A 24,975-nucleotide genomic window follows, 5' to 3' on the forward strand; every position below is an offset into this window, starting at 1 on the left:
TAGTTTAATTATTGTAGATTTTAGCTTTGTTTTCAGAGAGTATTCGTTGTTTAAATTTATTAGTAATTCGTTTCTGGAAATTATTTTGTTAAATAAGTAGGGACTGATATGTAATTGAGGATTTAGAGAGTCTTATTATTTCAAACGTTACCATCAAGTTGCCTGTTGTTCTTATATTGTATTTGTTTACAAAAAAATACAATATAAGAACAATAGGCAACTTTATGATACCGTTTCAAACAACAAGACTCTTTAAATCCTCAAATACACATCGTAGGCAATTCCACGCTCAGGTGAGTTCTTTCGATTGAAAAAATAAATAAATTCAAACAAAAAACAAGTTATCATTGGGTTCTTCATCATTATGTAAGTCTGTTTCATCATCCTCCACCAAGTTTGCTACATCATCCTCATCCCAGCCTACATCATCATCTAATATCATTCAGTATCAAACTTCAACGATTTTCTAACTTTAAAATTTAACAACAATGCCAGTGACTCCTGCTCAAACGTATCAAATGTTGCAACACTTCAAAGAAAGACTCGAAGGCAATTTGAAAAATGTTTTACAGCGCCACCATATGTATGAGTTACATACATATTACTAGTATTATTGTTATTGACACGCAAAAAAAAACCCAAAAGAGTCAGCGTTCCGAGAGTTGAAGGCCAGTGTCTAAGTACATCTGTGATGCTCGAGAAAGTAAAGCAAGACGATGAGGCCAAAAAGTCAAAGCAATTAAAGAAATGCAAAATTCAGATGAAACTCAGCAAGTGCAACGTTCAAAAAAACCGAGACAAGACAAAGACATCAAGAGGTGCAAAAAGTGTTACAGAGTTTGGGAAGAAGAATTGTCAACTCAAAACAAAATGTGATACCAATGTGAAGCTTTTTGTTGCAAGTCTTGGGTTTGTCGATCGTGTTTACCCAAAAAATACAAAATTGGTGAAGAGTTTTTTTGCATGAAAAAATGCCGCGAACCTGCTTCTGCCAATGAAGTAACTCTTTTTTTTTAAAATTAATAAATAGCTTTTTTCGTATATTTGAATAAAATTAATTAAAAATTTTATTTTTAATTAATTTTGCTTAACTTTCTTAATATCTTAAAAAATTGTTATTAAAAATTAACTAGCTTACTTTTCCCCAATTATAAGGGGAAAAGTGAACTATTTTATTTTCATAAAAATCGATTTTTTTCAAGATTTTCAAAATATTTTTTCTTATTTTTATATATTTATATAATATAAAAAGTTCTCTTTAAAACAAAAATTAAATAAACATAAAATATTTTTTCTTTAAAAAAAATATTTGAATTTGAAGCTAAACCGTTTTACTCTTACCCCAGTTTACTCTATCATTGTTGAAAAGCGTGATTTCAAAATGTTACTAAAAACTTAAAGTTAAAATAAACAAATGATTGCGGCAAAATTAAATTGTTAAATAAATTTTCTAATAATAGCAAATTTTGTTTTCAAAAAAATTTTAACATATAGTCTCTTAAATGGTCAACTGGAGAAAAACATTCTATTCGGGCAATTATTTTGGAGCAAAACTCACACCACCCCCCTTCTTCCCTATATTTAACTTTTTTAAAGTTTTTTAAAGTCCCCTATATTTAATTTTTTTAAATTTTGACAAAGTCAAAAAAGTTTTTAACTTTAATATCGATATTAACCAGAATTTTAAATCAATTAATTAAATAAAAAAACTTTATTTATCGAATTTTTAATTTTTTAAAGTTAATATTTTCAAATTTTTGACATATATACATACAAATATATATATATATATATATATATATATATATATATATATATATATATATATATATATATATATATATATATATATATATATATATATATATATATATATATATATATATATATATATATATATATATTATATATATATATATATATATATATATATATATATATGTTCTTAAAGAACAGAGCAATAATAAATTAGTAAAAACACTTATCTAATTTTTTCTTTCTTCTACACAGTGTTTCTCCACCAGTAGGTTCATCACGAAGGTTCTTCCTGATGAACCTACTGATGGAGAAACACTGTGTAGAAGAAAGAAAAAATTAGATAAGTGTTTTTACTAATTTATTTATATATATATATATATATATATATATATATATATATATATATATATTATATATATATATATATATATATATATATATATATATATATATATATATATATATATATATATATATATAATAATAATACAATCAATTCAAAAAAAGATTTGACTTCCCCTGAAATATCTTCTCTAAATAAATTTAAAGTATCTTTTGATGAATTTGAGATTGCTTTCAAAATGCTTAAGACTAATAAAGCAATTGGTCCAGACGATGTAAACGGGAATACTGTTATTGGTTCATATGACATAATTAAAAATATTCTCTTTAGGGTCTTTACGTGCTTAATAAACCAAGCAGTATTTCCCGACAATCTCAAAATAGCTAGAGTTACCCCAATTTTCAAAGGAGGAGAACTTACAAACCTCAGTCATTATCGCCCAATATCAGTTCTCCCAGTTTTTTCAAAAATTCTAGAAAGAATATTATATGATAAAATTTTTAATCACTTACCAGAAAACAAAATATTATATAATAACCAATATGGAGTTAAAAAAAATAATTCTGCAGAACATGCAATACTTCAACTAACAAGAAATATTGGTGATTCATTTGAAACATCGCAATACACATTAGGTATTTTCATAGATCTATCGAAAGCTTCGATACTATAGATCATGAAATTCTTTATAACAAACTAGAACATTATAGAATCACTGGAAATACTTTATTATTACTAAAGAACTATTTAACTAATCGTAAACAGTTTATTCAAATAGACTCATCATTATCATCAAATTTATTAAATATAACTTGTGGAGTGCCACAAGGCTCAATACTAGGCCCATTGCTGTTCCTGATATACATTAATGATCTCTACAAAGCCTCAAACTTAATGACAATTATGTTTGCGGATGACACTAATCTTTTTTTAACCAGCAATGATCTAACAACATTATTTAGAAATATGAACACTGAGCTTGTTAAAATCTCTGACTGGTTCAAATCAAACAAATTATCAATTAATATAGAAAAAACTAAATGGATGCTTTTTTACCCAAATTCAAAAAAAAAATTAATTCCAAGTATTGCGCCACTTATTTTTGTTGACAATATTGAAATAAAGCGAACAAAAATTACAAAATATTTAGGCATTTATATTGATGAAAATCTTAAATGGAAACACCACGTTAACAAACTAAATAACAAAATTGCTAGAACTATAGGAATATTATATAAATCAAGAAGTTTCTTAAATAAACATACTTTAACTCAATTATATTATTCCTTTATTCACTGCCATATTAACTACGCTAACATTGCTTGGGGTAGTGTGAACAAAAGTATACTAGAACCTCTTCATCGTCAACAGAAACACATTGCACGTCTTATAAACTTTAAAGACCGTTTTACTCATGCCAGGCCTCTCTTACTTGAAATGAATATTTTAAATATATATCAGCTAAACGTTTATAATATTTTATGTTTTATGTATAAATGTAAAACCAACGATTCCCCTTCTTCCTTTCATAACCTATACTCGATAAAAGAAAAAAACAAGTACAATCTACGAAATGATAATTTTATTCGACTACAATTTTCGCATACAAATTTTGTGTTTCTTTCCGAGGAGCCTTTCTTTGGAATAAAATAGTTTTGAAACATTTTGACTTTTCTCATGAATGGACTTATACCTCTTATAAAAGGAAACTTAAGAAAATCATTTTGTCTATTGATAATATACTTTTATACTTTTAATAGGATATTTATTTGAAAATTTCTATTTTTTATTTAAATTATGTTTTTCTTCTGATATTGTTAAACACAGTTTTTTTTTTTTTTTTAAATATGTAACACGTAAGTTTGTAACGAGTTTGCAGCGGTTCTCGACGACAAGACCTTAAGGTCTTCTACGAGTCTCCGTATTCTTTTTTTTATTATTTATAGTAAAAATCCTCACTTGTAATTGTTTATATTATTATATCTTAACTTGTAATTTTATAAATATTGAAGAAATGTAAAAAAAGAATTAAAAAAAAAATAATATATATATATATATATATTGTGAAAACTTATTACACAGGGACTAAAAAGTTTCAGTATGTGTTTTTTTCCGTCTATATTTCCAGTATGTGTTTTTTTTCCGTATATATATATATATATATATATATATATATATATGAAAAAATACTAAAACTGACAGTAAATTTGCCCTGGCTATTCAGTTCATAAATTAGACAAACAATTGTCTAACTTACTTAACGAAGTGCACCGCCGAGAAGCAATAGGGCTTTGCACTCCATCTTTAAACTGCTCATTTTGCTTACTGTCATTATGCTTACTTATTAATGTTTAATCAATAAACCATTGATGTAAAAGTATTAGGAACCGGCCAGAGTTGATACTCATAAACTGAGTCTCTGGCTACTTGATAACCAGTTGATTGAAAAGAATTAGCATTGTTGACTAGGTTTATAATTGAAAAACATATATTTTTCAGAGAATCAAGAAAGCATACAATATAAAAATAACGACCAACTTTAGTTTGACAAATAAAATAGGTATTATAGAGATGGTTAAAATATTCAATGAAATAGTTTCAACAAACATCATGATATAGGCAGACATAAAACACATAGATAAACACAGATAAACATAAAAAAACAGCAAACTGATACCTTTTAAAAGGTTGAGAAACACTAACATATAGTTACTAGTTTTTACTCCATGTAATTCTGCTATTTGTATATCTAACTGTTTGCTGTCAGATGATATATGACATTCATTATTATGAATTCTTTCAAGAGAGGCTGAGTCCCAAGAAAGAGTAGCAATACCTGAAGAAGAAAAAAAATTTTTGTGTTTTGCTACCTGGATATCAGAAATAATACCCAACTTATGAGCCATCTGTGCAAATGTGGAAAGAGCAGGAATGTTTAAAATTGATTTTAGTTTCAATTTTTTGATAATAAATTTAATCAAAACTTCAATATTTTTTATTGGAACCTAATTTAGTAAGCACATAAAGACACATTTTCGAATAGGTCCATCATAACAAATGTGCATTGATTCTGTGGTCTAAATCTAGCTTTATTTTCAACTTTTATGAGATTTTAATGGGGAGGGGGTTAAAGTATCTATTTTTTAAAGAAATTGTTTTAGGAAAAAAGTAGTAGGAAAAATGGAACAAAAAAGTTTTTAGTTCCATTTTTCCTACTCCAGTATCCAATTTGCCGACTAATAAAGTTCGTAGTGGAGCTAAACACCCCTACGCCCTCCCTCCCCCTCGGGACAGTCCTGATTAACTAACACCTGCAAACAAGATACTTCAGCACACTCATTATTTTTCTTCATTTGTTTTAGTTTTTGTTTGGATACCATCCAGTGTGATAAATCCTTTTTTTTTTTTTTTTTTTTACTACCAAGTTTTTGGTAGTAAAAAAAAAAAATATACAGTTAATTTTTCTTTATTTTTTTAAACTTAGTTTTCAATTTAATTTAAAATTTTCATTCTTAAGTAATTTTACTTGTTGTCTGAGATAAGTATTAACTTTCCCACATTAATTGCACTTCATTTCCATTTCTGGATAACTACATGCCTTAAATTTTTTTATATCAGAAACATCGTTGTTGTTAAACAAAAAAGTGCTTGATTTGCTTTTTGCTGGAATAACAATGAACTTTTTCTCCAAAAATTTAATTATGGAGTTCCAATTAACGGTTAACCTTTTTTCAAGAACCTGGATGTCTATATAAATTCTATTTAAATTGTTTAGAACAGTTTGAACTGTGCATTGATTATTTTAATTAATTATTTTACATTAAGTTTACATTATTTTACATTAAATTATAGTAAATAACAAATATATGCAGAGATGTATTCAGATATCATAATATGATTCATATGTTTGTTATAAGATGTATTTAGATATTATAATAGAGTTCATATAATCTGAATACATCCCTGTAAATATTATGTATATAACAGACATAAATGCATACATATATGTCTATTATAAATTTAAAAATATAATACAGCATAACCTACATTGACTGAGGTTTGGCATGAGGCAGCAATCTTTTTCTTTTATTATTCTAATAAATATTACTTAGGTCTAAAAACTTTCACTTTGTTTGTTAAATTATTATTATTTTTTTTTTTTTCAATTTTTATTTTAGGTGCCCCAAGAAGTCCTAACGGTCTTGTCACAGAGCACCGCGGAAGTGCATTTAACCAGGAAGTTCACGCCTCCTTTCTTACCGTGACGCGAAAATTTGTCCAGAGCTCGTTTCGAACCTGGATCACCTGCTTATAAAGCAAGCGCTCTAACCACTGCGCCACGGCCGCATTAGTTTTCTTATTTTATTTATTATTAGTTTTCTTTAATTTTCGCAATTATTAGTTTTCTTAAAAAAAAAATAAGAAGAAAAAAATTAAAAAGTTTCAAATATAAATGGTTAAGTAATTAAGCACTCGCTTTATTTTTCCTAAATTCTCTAACTATAAGTTTATCATATTTTATAGAAGAATACATACCTTTTTTTTTTGTATCTTCATTTCTTCTAAGAGTTTTTTCCTTACGACCGTTGTTTCAAAAGAGAAGTCTTCGTTGATGTATATTCCTGTTCCTTTAAGTCGATTAAATGAATGTTGAACTTTTAATTTGTCTTTGTTATGTAGTATTTTAACAACAACTGTTCTAGTTTTCTTCTTTTTTTCCAACTCTGTGTGCCCTCTCGATATCGATGTTTTTAATGTTCAATTCGTTTTCAAATAAACTTAGTAAATTTTGTTCAGTTTTACCCCAGGTTTCTTGATTGTTTTCGGAAAGCCCGTCGATGCGAAGATTATTCATTCTGAGTCTATCTTCTAGCTGTCGTAATTTTTTCTTTTCCTCTTTACCTATACTGTTTTTGCTTTTAATTTTCTTTTTTAATTCGCATAACAGTTGATGTTATTTTAGTAGATTTTAAAAAGGTGTTTGACATAATTTATCAAAGCAAACTTTTATGTGTTTTTAGTGGTTGCTGAAATTCAACATAAACAAGTACGATGTAATGCATTATCGCTCCACTAATAAAAATATCCACTTTTCCTTAATGTTATTCAACTTGATGATTCTAAGTCTGAAGAGATCTTGGAGTTATATTTACTACAAATTTTAAATGGAAAGACTAAGTAATTATGGCAATTGGCAAAGCAAATCAAAAAATGTTTGCAAGTTTCGATTGTTAACTTATGAAATCTCTTTATATAACATTCATTCGTCCACTTCTTGAATTTGCAATTCCAATTTAGTCTCTTTATATAAAAAGAGACTGTAATTCAATTAAAAAATGCAACACAGAGCAATTAAAATTGTTTCATCAATTAGCAGTCTCAAATATGAAGATCGACCTATTGCTAAAAGCTTAACAACACTGACTGAGAGAAGAAAAAAGGGAGATTTGATAGTATTATTCAAACTTATGCTCGGTATTGACAAAACAAACATAGTAAAATGTTTTCCAATTGTTGATAATTGTTTAAGAGGGCATTGCTTTAAATACCACAAAGAATCCTTCGAGGGAATATTTTATTTTTAACAGAATTGCAAATACAAGGAACTTATTTGTTTTACAATAGCTCTTGATTGGTGGCTGAGTTATGCTTGATTGGTGGCAATCAAGCATAACTGCTGTCATAATGTGTGCGACATCACACGCAATAGATTTGTCCGGCTCAGCTTTAACTACTATTACTGTTACTGTTATTAAATATTTTTCAGGTTTTGAAAAAGATTGTATTTTTATATTATTTAAAATATATTCTGAATAAACTATAATTTATACCCAAACTTACAGAAGTTTTTTTAAAAAACACCCAAAATCAAATTGTACATTTATTTATGAAAAACATTTTTTGATAGCAAAAATCGGAAAAACTTTAAAATTTTGTACACTCACACGCAATCCTAAAGTCTTTACTAATAACAAATAAGAATTCAGAACCGTTATGTATAATAATTCTGTCTATTACCCAGTGGGCATGCGTCGTTAGGTGGACGTTCGTCGAACGTCTAACGGTCACCTAGATGTCCGCGAGATGTCTAACTGACGTTCCCCGGACAACGCGTGCCTTCAGGGTTAGGATAACTTTAATTATTTGTTCTGAATATTTAGGGTATTAGATGTATATATGTGTTTAGATATATATGCGTTTATATACATATAAATATATACATATATATATATATCAAAGTTGCAAGGGAAAAATAGGAGATATCAGTTTTTCTGACATCCCCTGTTCTTCCCTTGAATTTTGAATTAAGTGTAACATTATCTTCATTCATAAATAGGATATTTTTTATAAATTGATAAATTATTAGTTTTCTTAAAAAAAAAATAAAAAATAATAAAAAAAAGTTTCAAATATAAATGATTAAGTAATTAAGCACTCGCTTTAAAAACAAAATTTGCTAAATCAAATTTTGTTTTCAAAGACTTCTCGTACGTTATGTTTTTTCCTTTTCTTATCAGTAAATTAGACCATTAATTTTTAATTATTTGCTTCAAATTTAACACTGAAGGTAGTTTATGATTTGTACAACATGTTAATAAAAAATTCTCAATATTTTCAAAAACTGACGTTCCCTGTTTTTCCCTTGTACCCTTTATATATATATTATATATATATATATATATATATATATATATATATATATATATATATATATATATATATATATATATATATATATATATTCATATATATATATATATATATATATATATATATATATATATATATATATATATATATATATATATATATATATATATATATATATATATATATATATATATTCATATATATATTTATATATATCTATATATTTTCATATATATATATATATATATATATATATGAAAATAGATATATCTATCTATATTCATATATATATATATATATATATTCATATATATATATATATATATATATATATATATATATATATATATATATATATATATATATATATATATATATATATATATATATATATATATATATATATATACGGTACTGTTTAAATTATTACGATAATTGAGAAAAAATTTTTAATTAAACTTTGCTTGTACTTTTTGTCATTACAATGCATTATAGTAAATAACTATTATGGTTAATATTATACCTGGGGCATTACTGTGAGATTTTAGTGCTTGCATATTGGATTTGTACATTGAAAATTTAAAAAATACGTTAGTAATGTTCTTATGTTCTTCCCTGTTTTTCCCTTGTACCCTTTATATATATATATATATATATATATATATATATATATATATATATATATATATATATATATATATATATATATATATATATATATATATATATCTATATATATATATATATATATATCTATATCTATATATATATATATATATATATATATATATATATATATATATATATATATATATATATATATTATATATATATATATATATATATATATATATATATATATATATTCATATATATATTTATATATATTTATATATATTCATATATATATATATATATATATATATATATATATATATATATATATATATATATATATATATATATATATATATATATATATATATATATATATATATATATATATATATATATATACGGTACTGTTTAAATTATTACGATAATTGAGAAAAAATTTTTAATTAAACTTTGCTTGTACTTTTTGTCATTACAATGCATTATAGTAAATAACTATTATGGTTAATATTATACCTGGGGCATTACTGTGAGATTTTAGTGCTTGCATATTGGATTTGTACTTTGAAAATTTAAAAAATACGTTAGTAATGTTCTTAGTTATGAATATTCAATTTTTTCAATTATTTGCAGGGATTATTTTGCTAGAAGTTATAATTATAGGTTTTTTATAATTATAGATATTTTTCAAGAAGTTACAATTATAAGCAGGGATTATTTTGCAAGAAGTTAGGCTACCAGAAATGACTTGATTTGAGGTCCTGAAACCAGACCATCAACTTCATGTACAAAATCAAAATAGTCTTCAGTGTTTAATTGTTTTATTTATTTACTTTAATAGTAATGGGAAGAAAAAAAAGATTTATCTCCCCGTAAAAGGGGTCATATTAAAGTTCTCTTGGAGAATACAGAGCTTACTCAATGTCAGATAGCTTTAAAAGCATAAAAAAGAACATGCAGCATGGCTCAACTGGTACTCCAAAACGTTTAGGAGAATGCGGAAGAAAGCGGATATCATCACAACAAGATGATAATGTTTTGACAAGGCTCTCTAAATCTAACCGCAAGATGACATCACGCATATTGATGGTTGAAATGAACACTTTAGGTGTTCAGATGAGTAGCAGCACATTGCGAAGAAGATTTATTGAAGCTGGTTTGAGAGCATACCGACCAAGAAAAAAACCGAAATTGACCGCTGCAATGATGTAGAAAAGATTATTATGGGCCAAACAATTTGCCACGTGGACAGCGGAGGACTGGAAAATGGTGAGTTGTCTTCTATACTGTCCAGCAAAATAATTTTTAAATTTGATTAGCGACAAACAAATTAAATGAAACTTAACTTAACTAGAAATTTAAATCACTAGAATGAGAATAATTGTAACAGTTGTAAGCCTATAATAGCAGTCTGTGTGTAATTCACTGTATATGTATGTGTTTAAGGTAGGTTTTTCGGATGAATCAACACTAGAAATATTGGACAACGATTGCCGCAATGTATGAAGAAGACCAGAAGAAGAGTTTCTTCCACAGTGTCTGGCGCAGAAGGTCAAACATTCGACTAAAGTCATGGTTTGGAGCGTGATATCTTTCAAAGGACCTGGACGTCTATACATTGTAGATAGCATGATAAATGCAAAACAGTACAAGAAAGTGATGAGAACTTGTCTGATTCCTCAATTAGAGGACTGGTTTCCTGATGGGAACTGCATTTACATGCAAGATGGGGCACCCTGCTATACAGCAAACATTATAAAGGATTACTTTGTTGCACCGCTATGGAAGTGTTGCCCTGGCCGGCAAGTAGTCCTGATATGAACCCTTTTGTGTAAAATTAGTGTCAATTATCGTAATAATTTGAACAGTACTGTATATATATATATATATATTTTTTTTTTTTTTTAGATTAAGAAACTAAGAAAGCCGTGGAGAAACCAAGTTGAGCGCGGTACTTCAGGGACGTGGTGGGAGTCGAACTCCGAGCCTCTCGCTTACAAAGCGAGCGCTCTTACCACTACACCACTACCGCATTATATATATATATATATATATATATATATATATATATATATATATATATATATATATATATATATATATATATATATATATATATGTATATATATATATGTATATATATATATATATATATATATATATATATATATATATATATATATATATATATATATATATATATATATATATATATATATATATATATATATATATATATATATATATATATATATATATATATATATATATATATGTAAAGGGTGTTTACATTATTATTTATTTACTTATTGATAACTCGCATCCCCAGAGACGCCGTACGGTGCGTACAGAAGAAGCTATTGCTACTGTAGAGCGTAGCATTGCGGAAGACCCGAATGAGTCTATCCGCCATCGAGCACAGGAATTGGATCTGTGTTCATCCACTGTATGGAAGATTTTGCGGAAGGATTTTGGTATGCGTGCTTACAAAATCCAACTTGTGCAAGAATTGAAGCCAAATGATCATCAAGCAAGGCGTAGATTCGTCAAATGGGCCCAAAACGAGATTGCCGTTGTTCCCGATTTTCATAAGCGAATTTTCTTTAGCGATGAAGCGCACTTCTGATTGAATGGTTACGTAAACAAACAAAACTGCCGCATTTGGAGTGAAGATAATCCTCAAGTGTATGTCAAAACACCGTTACATCCAGAAAAAATGACTGTTTGGTGCGCTTTATGGGCTGGTGGAATCATTGGTCCGTACTTCTTCAAAAATGATGATAGCCAGAACGTTACAGTCAATGGTGATAGGTATAGAGCCATGATTACAAATTTTTTCATTCCTGAATTGAACAACCATGATGTCCAGGAGCTGTGGTTTCAACAAGACGGCGCAACATGTCACACAGCTCGTGCCACAATCGATTTATTGAAAGACACGTTTGGTGACCGCCTAATTTCACGTTTTGGACCTGTGAATTGGCCTCCAAGATCTTGTGATTTATCACCACTAGACTACTTTCTGTGGGGCTGTAAAGTCATTGGTCTATGCGGATAAGCAACAAACGCTTGACCATTTGGAAGACAACATTCGCCGTGTTATTGCCGATATACGGCCACAAATGTTGGAAAAAGTCATCAAAAATTGGACGTCCAGATTGGACTACATCCGAGCCAACCGTGGCGGTCATATGCCAGAAATTATATTTAAAATGTAATGCCACAAGATTATCTTTCTAATAAAAAAAAATTCTTGTCAATCGAATAATCCATCGTTGTTTTATTGCAATTTAAAGTTCTATACCTCTAAAAAAAACACCCTTTACTATATATACATATATATATATATATATATATATATATATATATATATATATATATATATATATATATATATATATATATATATATATATATATATATATATATATATATATATACATATATATATATATATATATATATATATATATATATATATATATATATATATATATATATATATATGTATTTATCATATCATATTTATATATACATTTTTTTATTTATTTCTATTTTTATTTATACATATTTTAATATATTATTTTAATATAAAAATATATTTTTTATATTGATTTTGTTATTTTTATTTATTTATTATATTTTTATTTTCATCTATTTACAAAAACGATTAAATTACAGTAATACAACCATATTTAAACCTTGCCGTAACCCTAACCCTAAACCTTGATGCTGACCCAAACCAAACCCTCATTCGATGTAGCAGCACTCTCTTGCTATTTGATAGTCAATGCATGTACTTTTCGTTCTCAATAAACTTTGCTTGCGGGGACATTTTTTATTTACAAAAAAACGATGCTTATGGGGACAAACAATTAACAGGTACACTAAAATGTCCCCGATAATGATAGTGTCCCCGTAAGTGTTCGTTTTTTTGTAAAATCTGTCCTCGTATATGATACTATAGGTATATATATATATATATATATATATATATATATATATATATATATATATAATATGATAAAAAATTTGCTAACTATATTACACAAAAAAAATTTAGAACGAGCATATTTCACAGGTATCTGCTGATAATCAAAGATGTAATCAACAGATGTTGATAACATCTGCAACTGTTGTTGATATATCAAGTCGTTTAAAAGTAGCATTGCCAAAATACGGCCATAGATTTTGTTTTCCGCTAAGATTTAAGCATAATTTCCTTTACAAACATAGTGAAAATGAAACCTACAAAATGCTGTTTCACCATGCTGTTTATGACAAACAAAATATGTTAAAAATCTTTGATAAAGGTCACACAAAGCTAGTAACCATTTTGAGGAAGCCCTACTCCCAGTTTGACTCAGCTGCACAATATCTAAATTTTAGAAAATACTATAAATTAAATGGAACGTAACCAATTCTGGCCAAATTTTTTAGGCTTTCCAACAAAGAATTAGAAAAGTATATATATATATATATATATATATATATATATATATATATATATATATATATATATATATATATATATATATATATATATATATATATATATTAAAAACTTTTTTTACGAAACAAGGAAGTAAACGGACGTGTGTATGCAGCGTAGTTGTTTTGAAGTTTTAAATTATCTTTTTTTTTTTCTTTTTAAGTTCAAAATTTTTGATTGTTTGAAATTATTTAAAAATTTATACATAAATATATTTGTATAAATATTCTTAAATAAAAACATATTGGTATTTAACTTGTTAATGGATAAAAATAATAAAATGGATTAAAATAAAAATACTGATAAAAAAGAAATTCAGTTAAATACAGAAGCTACAGAAATATCTGTGAAATTTGTTCGTGAAATATTCTCTGAGATGTTTAAGAAACAACAAAAAGACATTCTTAAACTTATAAGTGGAAATTTAAAAATTGCAAATGAAAGAATCGACTTTTGAAAGAAATAACAGAAATTAAAGAAACGTGCAAAACTTTGCAAGCTGAAAATAATTTGAGGAAATTTAAAATGGTAAAAATAAATGACAGAGTCTCGAAATTAGAACACACTCAAAAAGATATCGATAACAGAATCACTTTTACACAAGATACACTGGAAGAAAAAATCAATAAAATTGAAGAAAAAATTGTTACAAAAGTAGCATTTAACGCGGAAGAAAAAAATAAGCTGTGACAACTGGAATATCGACTGAGAAGAAATAATTTGCGTCTCGAAGGAATAACAGAAAATGAATCTGAAAGTTGGATTGAATCTGAAGAAAAAGTTCTTAATATCTTTGAAAACAATCTAAATGTAAGTGGCGTAGTTATTGAAAGGGCACATAGAACCGGAAAAACTGGGCTTAGCAAACCAAGATCAATAGTGATAAAACTCCTGAACTATAAAGATAAAATTAGCATATTAAAAAATTCAAAAAAGTTAAAAGGAACAGATATATTTATAAATGAGGACTATTCTTTGGATACCCTAACCATGCGGAAAAATCTCTTTGGAGAAATGTGAACTTATAGGAATAACCATAAATATTCAGTTGTTATTTATGATAAATTAGTAGTTAAAAATTTTAAAAAAACACATAAGAATGCTTAAAGTATATTTATTTTCTGTATTTTTTTGTTTTAAGTAATATTCTTAGTTACTATTGTTAAAATGGCGGAAGCAAACAATTCTAATGTTTTTGACATATCAGGAAGGATAAACGCACTAAACCGAATTAATGACGATGATAAAAACCTTAACTTTTTTGACGAAATTTCAGTAGAAACGACTTATTACAATGTTGACAATGTTAAACATCTTCTCAATTCTTCATCATCTTATTTCTCATTATTACATATAAACATCAGAAGCATAAATAAAAAATTTGAAAATTTAAAATTGATGTTAAATAATATAAATAACAAGTTTAGTATTATTTCTCTGAAAGAAACTTGGTGCCATTAAGACACGATAAATTCTAACTTTCAATTATCAGGATATAAACTAGAGTTGTTAACCGGAATATTTCGTACAATTCCGGAAAAATAAAATTCTTTCGAAAGGATATTGAGAATCAGGAATTTTTTTTTTTCGTACCGAATTTTACGAAACAAAAAAACCCCTCGATGTTCATTTCGCAAATGCTACTTACGGAATGTCGCCTTTCGCAAGTTGAATTACGAAATAAAAGTATTTTGCTACATACGAAAATAGCGCTTATGGAAGTCGCACTTGCGGAATGAGCTCTTTCGCTGAACGACGTTTTGAAGTCTATAAAAAATTTTTGTTGGCTAAACAGATATAATTGTAAAAATTAAAATTTTTATATACCAAAATGTTTATAATAAAATTTTATTTTCAGTATTGCAACATATGAACATTTTAAGGTTTTATTTTTTGAAATAATGATAAAAAACCAAATATCTTTCGAAACGAAACTCTTTTGCACTGCAACTTGCGAAACAGTTCTTAACGGAAAAACACTTACGAAACGCGGCATATTAAAAATATTTAATTACGTTTTATGAATCAAATAAGTATAATTAACTAGGTAACTAAGATATTAATTATTATAAGTATAATGATATTGATAAGTTTCAGTTAGTAAATTTTTATAAATAAATCTAGACTTTCATAAAATATACTAAAAATGTCTTTTAATGAACAAGAGTTAAATAGTGAACATAACTTGAACAACATAAACTTTCCCATTTTGGGGGGAAAAAGAAAATTTAGAGCATGTAAGTTATTTGCTTGGGATCATGTAGATTTGCCTCAAATAGTAAATCGGTCAAAAAAAAAAAAGGTCATTATCGAACTAATTTTTACTGTAAACTTGTCGTTAGCTTAACTCAAAGGCAGTTTTTCTCCTGTTCCTTTCTTTATATTCATTACTTACCCGAAGTTGTGAGAGAGCAGTTAATTAGTCCCTGAGTCAATAAGTTAATGGAAAAAAAGAGACGGTTTTATACGAATAAAATTGCGTGATTGGGAAACAATGCTGTCGTTGAAATCAAAAAAAGATATAGGTCATGTAATCAATCCTAAAAAATAACTACTCCATAAAGTACGTACGCTTTAAATTTGATCCTCCCCTTACCCGCAATTTTCAACATCCCAACGTTATTGGAACTATACAACCGCTAAAAGTTTTAAAGCTCGGGCTATTTTGGAGAGCAGTAAAAATTTAGTTGCAAGATTTTGCAGCAAAAAAGCGGGTACGTAAAATACAATCCTTTCCCGAGTCTTCGCCCCGGAAAACAATTTAAACATAGAAGCGCACCAGAACTATACAAGCGCTGAAAGTTTTAGAGCTGTAGCTAGTCTGAAAATTAGTGATAAATTAATAAAAAATGTAATGGAACCAAATATTTTACTAAGTTTCTATATATGAGAATATAAATAGTAAATCTCCATTTCTGCAAAGCCAAAGACAATAAACAACCGAATGTCGGAAGTGAACCAAAGTCGGTACTTGATAAATATTAATGCATGTAAACACTGGTATAGGGACATGTTGCGGAGGAAGCGTTGTCCTTTCCCTCAAAACTAACTTAAAGTTTCAGTTTTTTCTATTTAAATTTTAGCTGCGTAACTTTCTTAACCTTACTAGGTCACTGTATATATATATATATATATATATATATATATATATATATATACATATATATATATATATATATATATATATATATATATATATATATATATATACATATGTATGCAAATATATATATATATATATATATATATATATATATATATATATATATATATATATATATATATATATATATATGTATATATATATATATATATATATATATATATATATATATATATATATATATATATAATATATGTATATATATATATATATATATATATATATATATATATATATATATATATCGTCCTAACTTTCTTAATCTTTCCTTCCTTCGTCCTAACTTTCCTAATCTTTCAAGGTCACTGTATATATATATATATATATATATATATAATATATATATATATATATATATATATATATACACACTAAAAAATAAAGGTAGAAATTTTTATTTAAGGTAGGATATGTGGTATACCCTTAGTAAGGTATAATTTTTTACCTTATAAGGTAGAAAATTATACCTTATTAAGGGTATATCACATATCCTACCCTAAGGTAGAAATTTCTACCTTTTTTTTTTAGTGTATATATATATATATATATATATATATATATATATATATATATATATATATATATATATATATATATATATATATATATAGATACATATATATACATATAGATATATAGATATATATGTAAAAGCTATTGAAGAATCATTTAACAACATTATTTTATTTAAATAATAAATAATAATACTTTTTTGTATAACAGTTTAATGAATGCTTTCGAGTTTATTCCGTAAGTGCACATTCCGAAACGCTCCTTCCGTAAAGAACTGTTTCGCAAGTATTCTTTCGAAATGATTTGTTTCGCAAGTTTCTTTTCGTAAAGAGCTATTACGGAATAATTATTATTTATTCTTTTCGTGTAACGCATTACGGAAGGTGAATTTGCGAAAGAACAACTTCCGCAATAGCAACTTGAAATACGGAAGATAAAAATGCGAAATTTTCGTAAGTTTTTGTTTACGGCGAACAACCCTAATATAAACCCATTTATCAATCGAGAGAAAACGGCAATGGCGGGGGCGTATCTATTTTCGTCCAAAATTCATTGACTTTTAAACATGTAAATAATCTCAAAGTAAATGACGCTGATTGTGAGTCATTTACTATTGAAATAATTAATAAAACAAATAAAAATACATTTATAACTGCAATATATAGACCGCCAATCGGTGATTACAATTTGAAACGGTAATTACAATTAAAATCAATTTGAAAACCACTTAAACTATTAGCTGCCAAAGCTCATAAAAAAAATGTTTACTTATTAGTTGATTTTAATTTAAATTTATTGAATAATAAAACTGATAACCAAGTCCTGCGTTTTATAAATACTCTTTTGCAATACACCGTTTTCCCCATGGTTAACAAGCCAAAACGCGTGAATAAAACAACTGCATCCATTATCGATAATATTATTACTAACAAATACACAAGGGCTAAAATCCAATGTGGTATTATTAAAACAGATATAACTGACCACTTTCCAGTTTTTCTGATAACAAGTTCTGCAACCCTTGAGAATAAAATAAAAACAAAAACTGTATATGTAAGAAGAATAAATAATGAATCAATCGCCCCGTTTCGTGACCTCTAACATGAAGTAAACTGGAACCATTGACTGATTGCAATGACGTTAATGATGGGTACGATTTTTTTATTTGCATGTTTACTAGACAATTCGAAAAGGCCTTTCTGAAATTAAAAAAAAATTATTAATTCTAAAAATTTACAACGTGGATGACGAGAGGACTCATTAACCCAATAAGCAGGACCTTATCGGGCCAGGGCTGGCGAGCTAGCTATGGATAAATACGTGTGATCCAGTTAAGTGCCAAAGCTGGCGCACCAGAACTGGCTGGCCATTTTCGGGTCATAAGCGCATCTTAAGCACACGACGTAATTTTATAAAACCAACTATATATATATATATATATATATATATATATATATATATATATATATATATATATATATATATATACATATATATATATATAACCAAGTATAGTCGGTTATAGCAATGAGCAATTGGACTAAAAAAAGAAAGATTCGGAAAGAAGTAAAAAATATTTTGACTGAAATAAAATAAGATGAAATCGTTATCGATGGACCCTGTAATTATGATTACATACGCGAAACTGGGTTTTATTTTCCTCAAGCTATTGACACTTTGTCCGAGACAGTCATTCAAACAAATTGCAAACAATATGCTATTAAGGGGTATACTCCCCCATTTTAAAATATTGACAATAAATAACAACTTTTGACATAAAATGATTAACTATATCATAAATGTAGAAAATTAAAAAAATTGGTCAACGGTTGCTGTAGTAACCGTAAAAAACCCCCAAAAAAAGCAAAAAATAGGATTTGTGCTGGCCAAGTTTTAGCAAAAACTAATAAAAAAAGGCTGAACGAAACTTTAGAAACACAATTAGAATAGGTTTATGAGTGTTTTAAACAGAACAGATTTTTAAAAAAAGGTTCTGGGCCTGAAGACTTGTGCTCTAAAGTTGACAATAGAAAAAAGTACATTTTTTGAAAAATTAAATTAGCCATACTGTTTTATTCATAAAAATTTAAAAATTCTGTTCCGTTTAAAACACAGCTTTTATAAAAAGGAAAATTTGTTGAAAATTTCAGATAAAACGCTCAAGCGGTTCTCTTGGAATTTTGGCCAGCATATTGTAAAACCTCAAACTGAGAAAACGCATAAAAACTGAAAATAAAAGAATAAAGATCTACAAATATACGTAACATTATATATTGGACTATAATTAATATTAAAAACCTCCTGCTTCATATGTTTTACTTTCTTTTTCAAAGGTTTTATCACTTTTCTTAAGTTGTTTAGCCCTTAACTTTTGACGAGGCAACTTGTTATCGGGTTTTAGTTTACCGACCATTTAATGCGTGTTATATTTATGTCGTTAGAACCGTTTAGTGTATAAAATCTGGAACCATGTTCAGTTTTTCATTGAAGACTTCATCCCAATGTTAAAATTGGCAACAGCATCATAAACACCAAACTTCAGCAAAGTCAGCGACACATATTTTGTTTTTTGTATGCGATCGCAAATTTTGCCATGGAAAGACTCATTTGCATTTTGCGTTTTACCTTGCAGGCATTTTTTAAGCTCTTCTTCATTTGTGAGCTCTTCAAATACAGGTCTGATCTTGTATACAACCTCTAAAGGTAGACCAGGTCCTGGCTTGTAGGTGTTAGTGCTATTTGCTTTGTCTCTGTTAAATTTACACCAGCTACTTACACCTGTTGGACAATGTGGATAGTGCCAATTATTTTCTTTTGATGATGCAACGTGAAAAAGGGTAGCAAGCGCTGCTGATTTCATGGCATCTAAATTACCAGTATTCTGTCTAATTGCCACACCAAAGAAGTTTTGCAGTCGATCAATTGTTGCATCTGTCAATCAACCACGACCGCCCAGTCCCCTAACTTTTTTTTTCAATTTTCGGAGTCTGGTTCCAACACGCTTCTGATAGTGTCTAACGCATTCTAATTTATTTACTTTAATATTAGGATAAACATCCTTGACACTATTGTAACTTTTGCTATCTCCATCACCTAAAAAATTAATGTACTGCAACTTATGTTTTTTAATTGATCGCTGGAAAATACGACTGGCTCCTTCACACTCCATTCCACCTGCAGAACCAACAAAATTCATTTTACAAATGTGGGAATTTCTCCACTCTGCATAAGCAGTAGGATCTTTTTTAGAAAGTTTTTGATTTAAGGAGCACCCTCTGCATATTCGACTCATCACCTCAACATCTCAAACTTTTCCACTGTTTATTGAAAGTGCTGCAAATACACCATTCAATGATGAAAATTCCCTACGCTGCCATGTGCCACCACATGACATACCAACATCAAGAATCTCATTGTCTTGACACTGTAGTCTTATATCAGATACAGCATCAGTCATTGTTTCCTGTGCAACTTTCTCAGTAATATTAGCAATTTTTAAAACAAGTTTGTCATAGTTTTTTGGCGTCTGGTTTTGGCATGTTCATGAGGGTTGTAAACCGTTCAATTCCGTAATGTCCTAATCCAAGAGTCCTCATTGTATATACTGTTCGATTGTTTATATCAAAGTTTCCTTTTTTATTAATTAACTTAGAAGTGTAAAAGTCATTTTGATATTTACACTTTAAACAAATAATAGTAAGTTCACATGCAAGTCCTTGCTTTTTGCTTTTGTTTTCAATGATTGCTAAAGTCGTTTGGAAACAAGTTGGACAGCTCAAAACGCTAATAACATCAGACAAAATGGAACAATCAATAATTCTATATCCTGTCAGAACATTGTTTTTAGTATTGGTATATTTTTTTGATGTCGAGCTAATGACTGCCTCAACTTTGCGAAGAGATGAGCTTGACGTATCGAAGATGTCAGTTTGACTATTTACAGGTAACTCGATATTTACACTTAAAGATGGAAAATTGGCGGACGTGTAATTGGCGCACCCCCCCCCCCCCACCCCATCCCTAAATTCGGTAACTACCGACAATTACGAGTGTGATTTGTTTCAAAATCTATTGGTTAATAAAAAATGAAATGATTGGTTGAAAATAGTTTCGGAAAATCACGTCTTTATTTCACTCCATGTTAACTTCTCAACGCTTTTAAGATGTCTCCTCTTACACATTTTATTGAACTAATAAATGAGGAAAATTTAATAAGATTTTTCCAGCGCTACAGATTAATATATATTCATAAATTTTGTGAATGCGGACATGCTATGAATGTTCAAAAGTATAATCGCTGTCAGGTAAATGTTTTTAAATATTAACTCATGCTTAAATTGCGAAAAATAAATAATGAAGCCTTTAAAAAATTATCTTTAGTTAAGCTGTTTGAATGTTTATATTAGCTTATATTATGTTTGTATTAGTTTATAATAATCTTTGTTTGAGCTTTGTTAATCTTTATTTTTAGTAAAGATTTAAGCTAAAATAATATTTAAGCTTTGTTTAATTATCTAAATATTTTAAATAAAGAATAAACAATGCTTAAATACTATTTAAGCTTTGTTTATCTTTATTTAGGCTTGAGCAATATTTTATTAGCTTTGCTAATCTTTTTTTGAACTTGAGTAATCTTTATATAAGCTTTGTTAATCCTTATTTAAACTTTGGGAATGTTTACTATCACATTAATAAACTTTCATTAAGCTTAGTTTTGATTTTTTTTTGTGTGCTAATTTTAAGACAAAATAAGCTTTTTTAAGCTTTGAGTTTTTATTATTTGTAGTCAATATCAGAATAAGATTTATCAAATTTACTTTTCATTTAGGACAAACATATTTGGAGGTGTTGTAAATGCAAGAAGACAAAGACAATAAGAAGTGGCTTTTTTCAAATTTGTTCATCACTAGATATAAGTAGTATTCTTCAACTTATGTTTTTCTGGATTGCGGAGGTGCCTGTCACAACAGCCAGCGATATAGTTGGTATTTGCAAAAATACATCAATTCAGTGGTATCAATACTTTAGAGATATATGTTCCTTTAAAATAATTAATGTTTCTGATAGAAATCAGTTAGGTGGTCCTGGCCATGTTGTTGAAATTGATGAATCGTTAATGTTTAAAAAGAAGAATAATGTAGGCCATGTTGTCGAACAACACTGGATATTTGGAGCATATGATCTAATGACTAAAAAGGGATATTTAACAGAAATTGCTAAGCGTGAAGTGTATGAAGGTTTCTGTTATTTTGGTATAAAGCAGGAGATACTCAATAAATTGCCAACTTTGTGTAGCGATAATGAAATGGAAGTTTTAACAATTTCTTTTCAAGTCAATATAGATGGCCTTCCATTATTTAAAAGTTCTAACACACAACTTTGGCCCATACTAAAAAGTTCTAACACACAACTTTGGCCCATACAGACTAATAGAACAGTTTGAAAATAAACTTCAACGAAATAGGAAACCATTTGTTATTGGATTATACTGTGGAAATATTAAGCCAGCGGATGTTAATAAATTTTTAGAAGATTTTGTGAAAGAAGTAAAAGAGCTTCAGCTTAATGGTCTTATTATTAACAATGTGCATTACAAAGTAGAACTTTCTGCTCTTGTGTGTGATACCCCAGCTAGAGCTTTTGTTAAAGGTATAAAAGGACATAGTGCTTATCATGGGTGTGATAAATGTGTCTATGTTGGGCGTGTCACCTTTCCAGAAATTGATGCAGTTCTTCGAACAGATTACTCTTTTGCCAGAATGACAGATCGTCATCATCATGTTAGTGAAAGTCCACTTACAAATATTCCGATGAAAATGATATCACAAGTGCCTGCTGATTATATGCATTTAGTTTGTCTTGGGGTTATGCGAAAATTAGTATATTTATTACTGAAAGGTCCTTTAAAGACTAGACTTGGTTCTCGTGTTGTCTGTGAGTTATCAGAAAAAACTCCTAAATTTAGGAAATTATATCCCGTTTGAATTTGCACGTAAGCCTAGATTGTTCAAAGACTTTGAGTGTTGGAAGGCAACTGAATTTAGACAATTACTGTTGTACACTGGCATGGTATACTACCAACTTCATTATATAATAATTTTATGTTACTGTCAGTTGGTATGAGTATCCTGTTAAGTGAATATTTGTACAATAAATATGTTGACTATGCTCACAATTTGCTATTGTTGTTTGTTAAACATATTGGTGATATTTATGGCAGGGAAGTGATCATATACAATATGCATGGGTTACTGCATTTAGCTAGTGTTTCTAAAAGTTTTGGACCTCTAGATAATGTATCATCATTTCCTTTTGAAAATTTTTTTTGAAATTTGAATAGAGTGCTCAATGTTCTTAAAAAACAGAGCAATAATTAATTATATATATATATATATATATATATATATATATATATATATATATATATATATATATATATATATATATATATATATATATATATATATATATATATATATATATATATATATATATATATATATATATATATATATATATACATGTATATTAGGGTGTCCCAAAAAACAAAATTTTTGAAAAATATATGGAGAGACCCCCTTAATGTTTTCTATCTAATACAAAAACACTAGATTTAAAATTTTTTTGAATAAAAAATATTTTAAGGGGTCTCTGAAGAACCTCGAATATTTAATGGGTCCCTAATATTTTCAAAAAAAAGTTTTTTAAAAGTATGTCAACCTTGTACTCAAATGAAGCAAAATTATATAAAAATTTCAAAAACAATATTTAATTTGGAAAAATTTTAACTTACTTATAAAAATTGTCATAAAAATACATAAAAAAATGCATTTTTTTGTTTTTTGTTAAAATGCGTAATTTTTTATTTAATAAAACCAAAAATAACAATTCTATATTTGAAATCTATATTATTTTTGAAATTTTTATTTAATTTCTATTCATTATTGAATTCATTGAAAAAGTTTATGGTTCGTTGAATTACATGTTTTATTTTGAATTTTTTATTTTGATTGTATATATATATACAATCAAAATAAAAAATATATATATATATATATATATATATATGTATATATATATATATATATATATATATATATATATATATATATATATATATATATATATATATATATATATATATATATATATATATATATATATATATACAGTGCCGGTTTTAGCACTACCAGCGCCCTGGGCGAGATTTCTACGGCGCCCCTAGCTCAATTTAACCCCATTCAAAAAAATGGCAAAGGGTAAAATAACCAATTAGTTTCGCCCCTTTATATTCGGCGCCCTGGGCCATCGCCCAACCAGGCCCTACCCTAACGCCGCCACTATATATATATATATATATATATATATATATATATATATATATATATATATATATATATATACACAAGCTATTTAAATATATATATATTTATATATATA

Source organism: Hydra vulgaris, chromosome 13 (assembly GCF_038396675.1).
Source record: "Hydra vulgaris chromosome 13, alternate assembly HydraT2T_AEP".
Lineage (NCBI taxonomy): Eukaryota > Metazoa > Cnidaria > Hydrozoa > Anthoathecata > Hydridae > Hydra > Hydra vulgaris.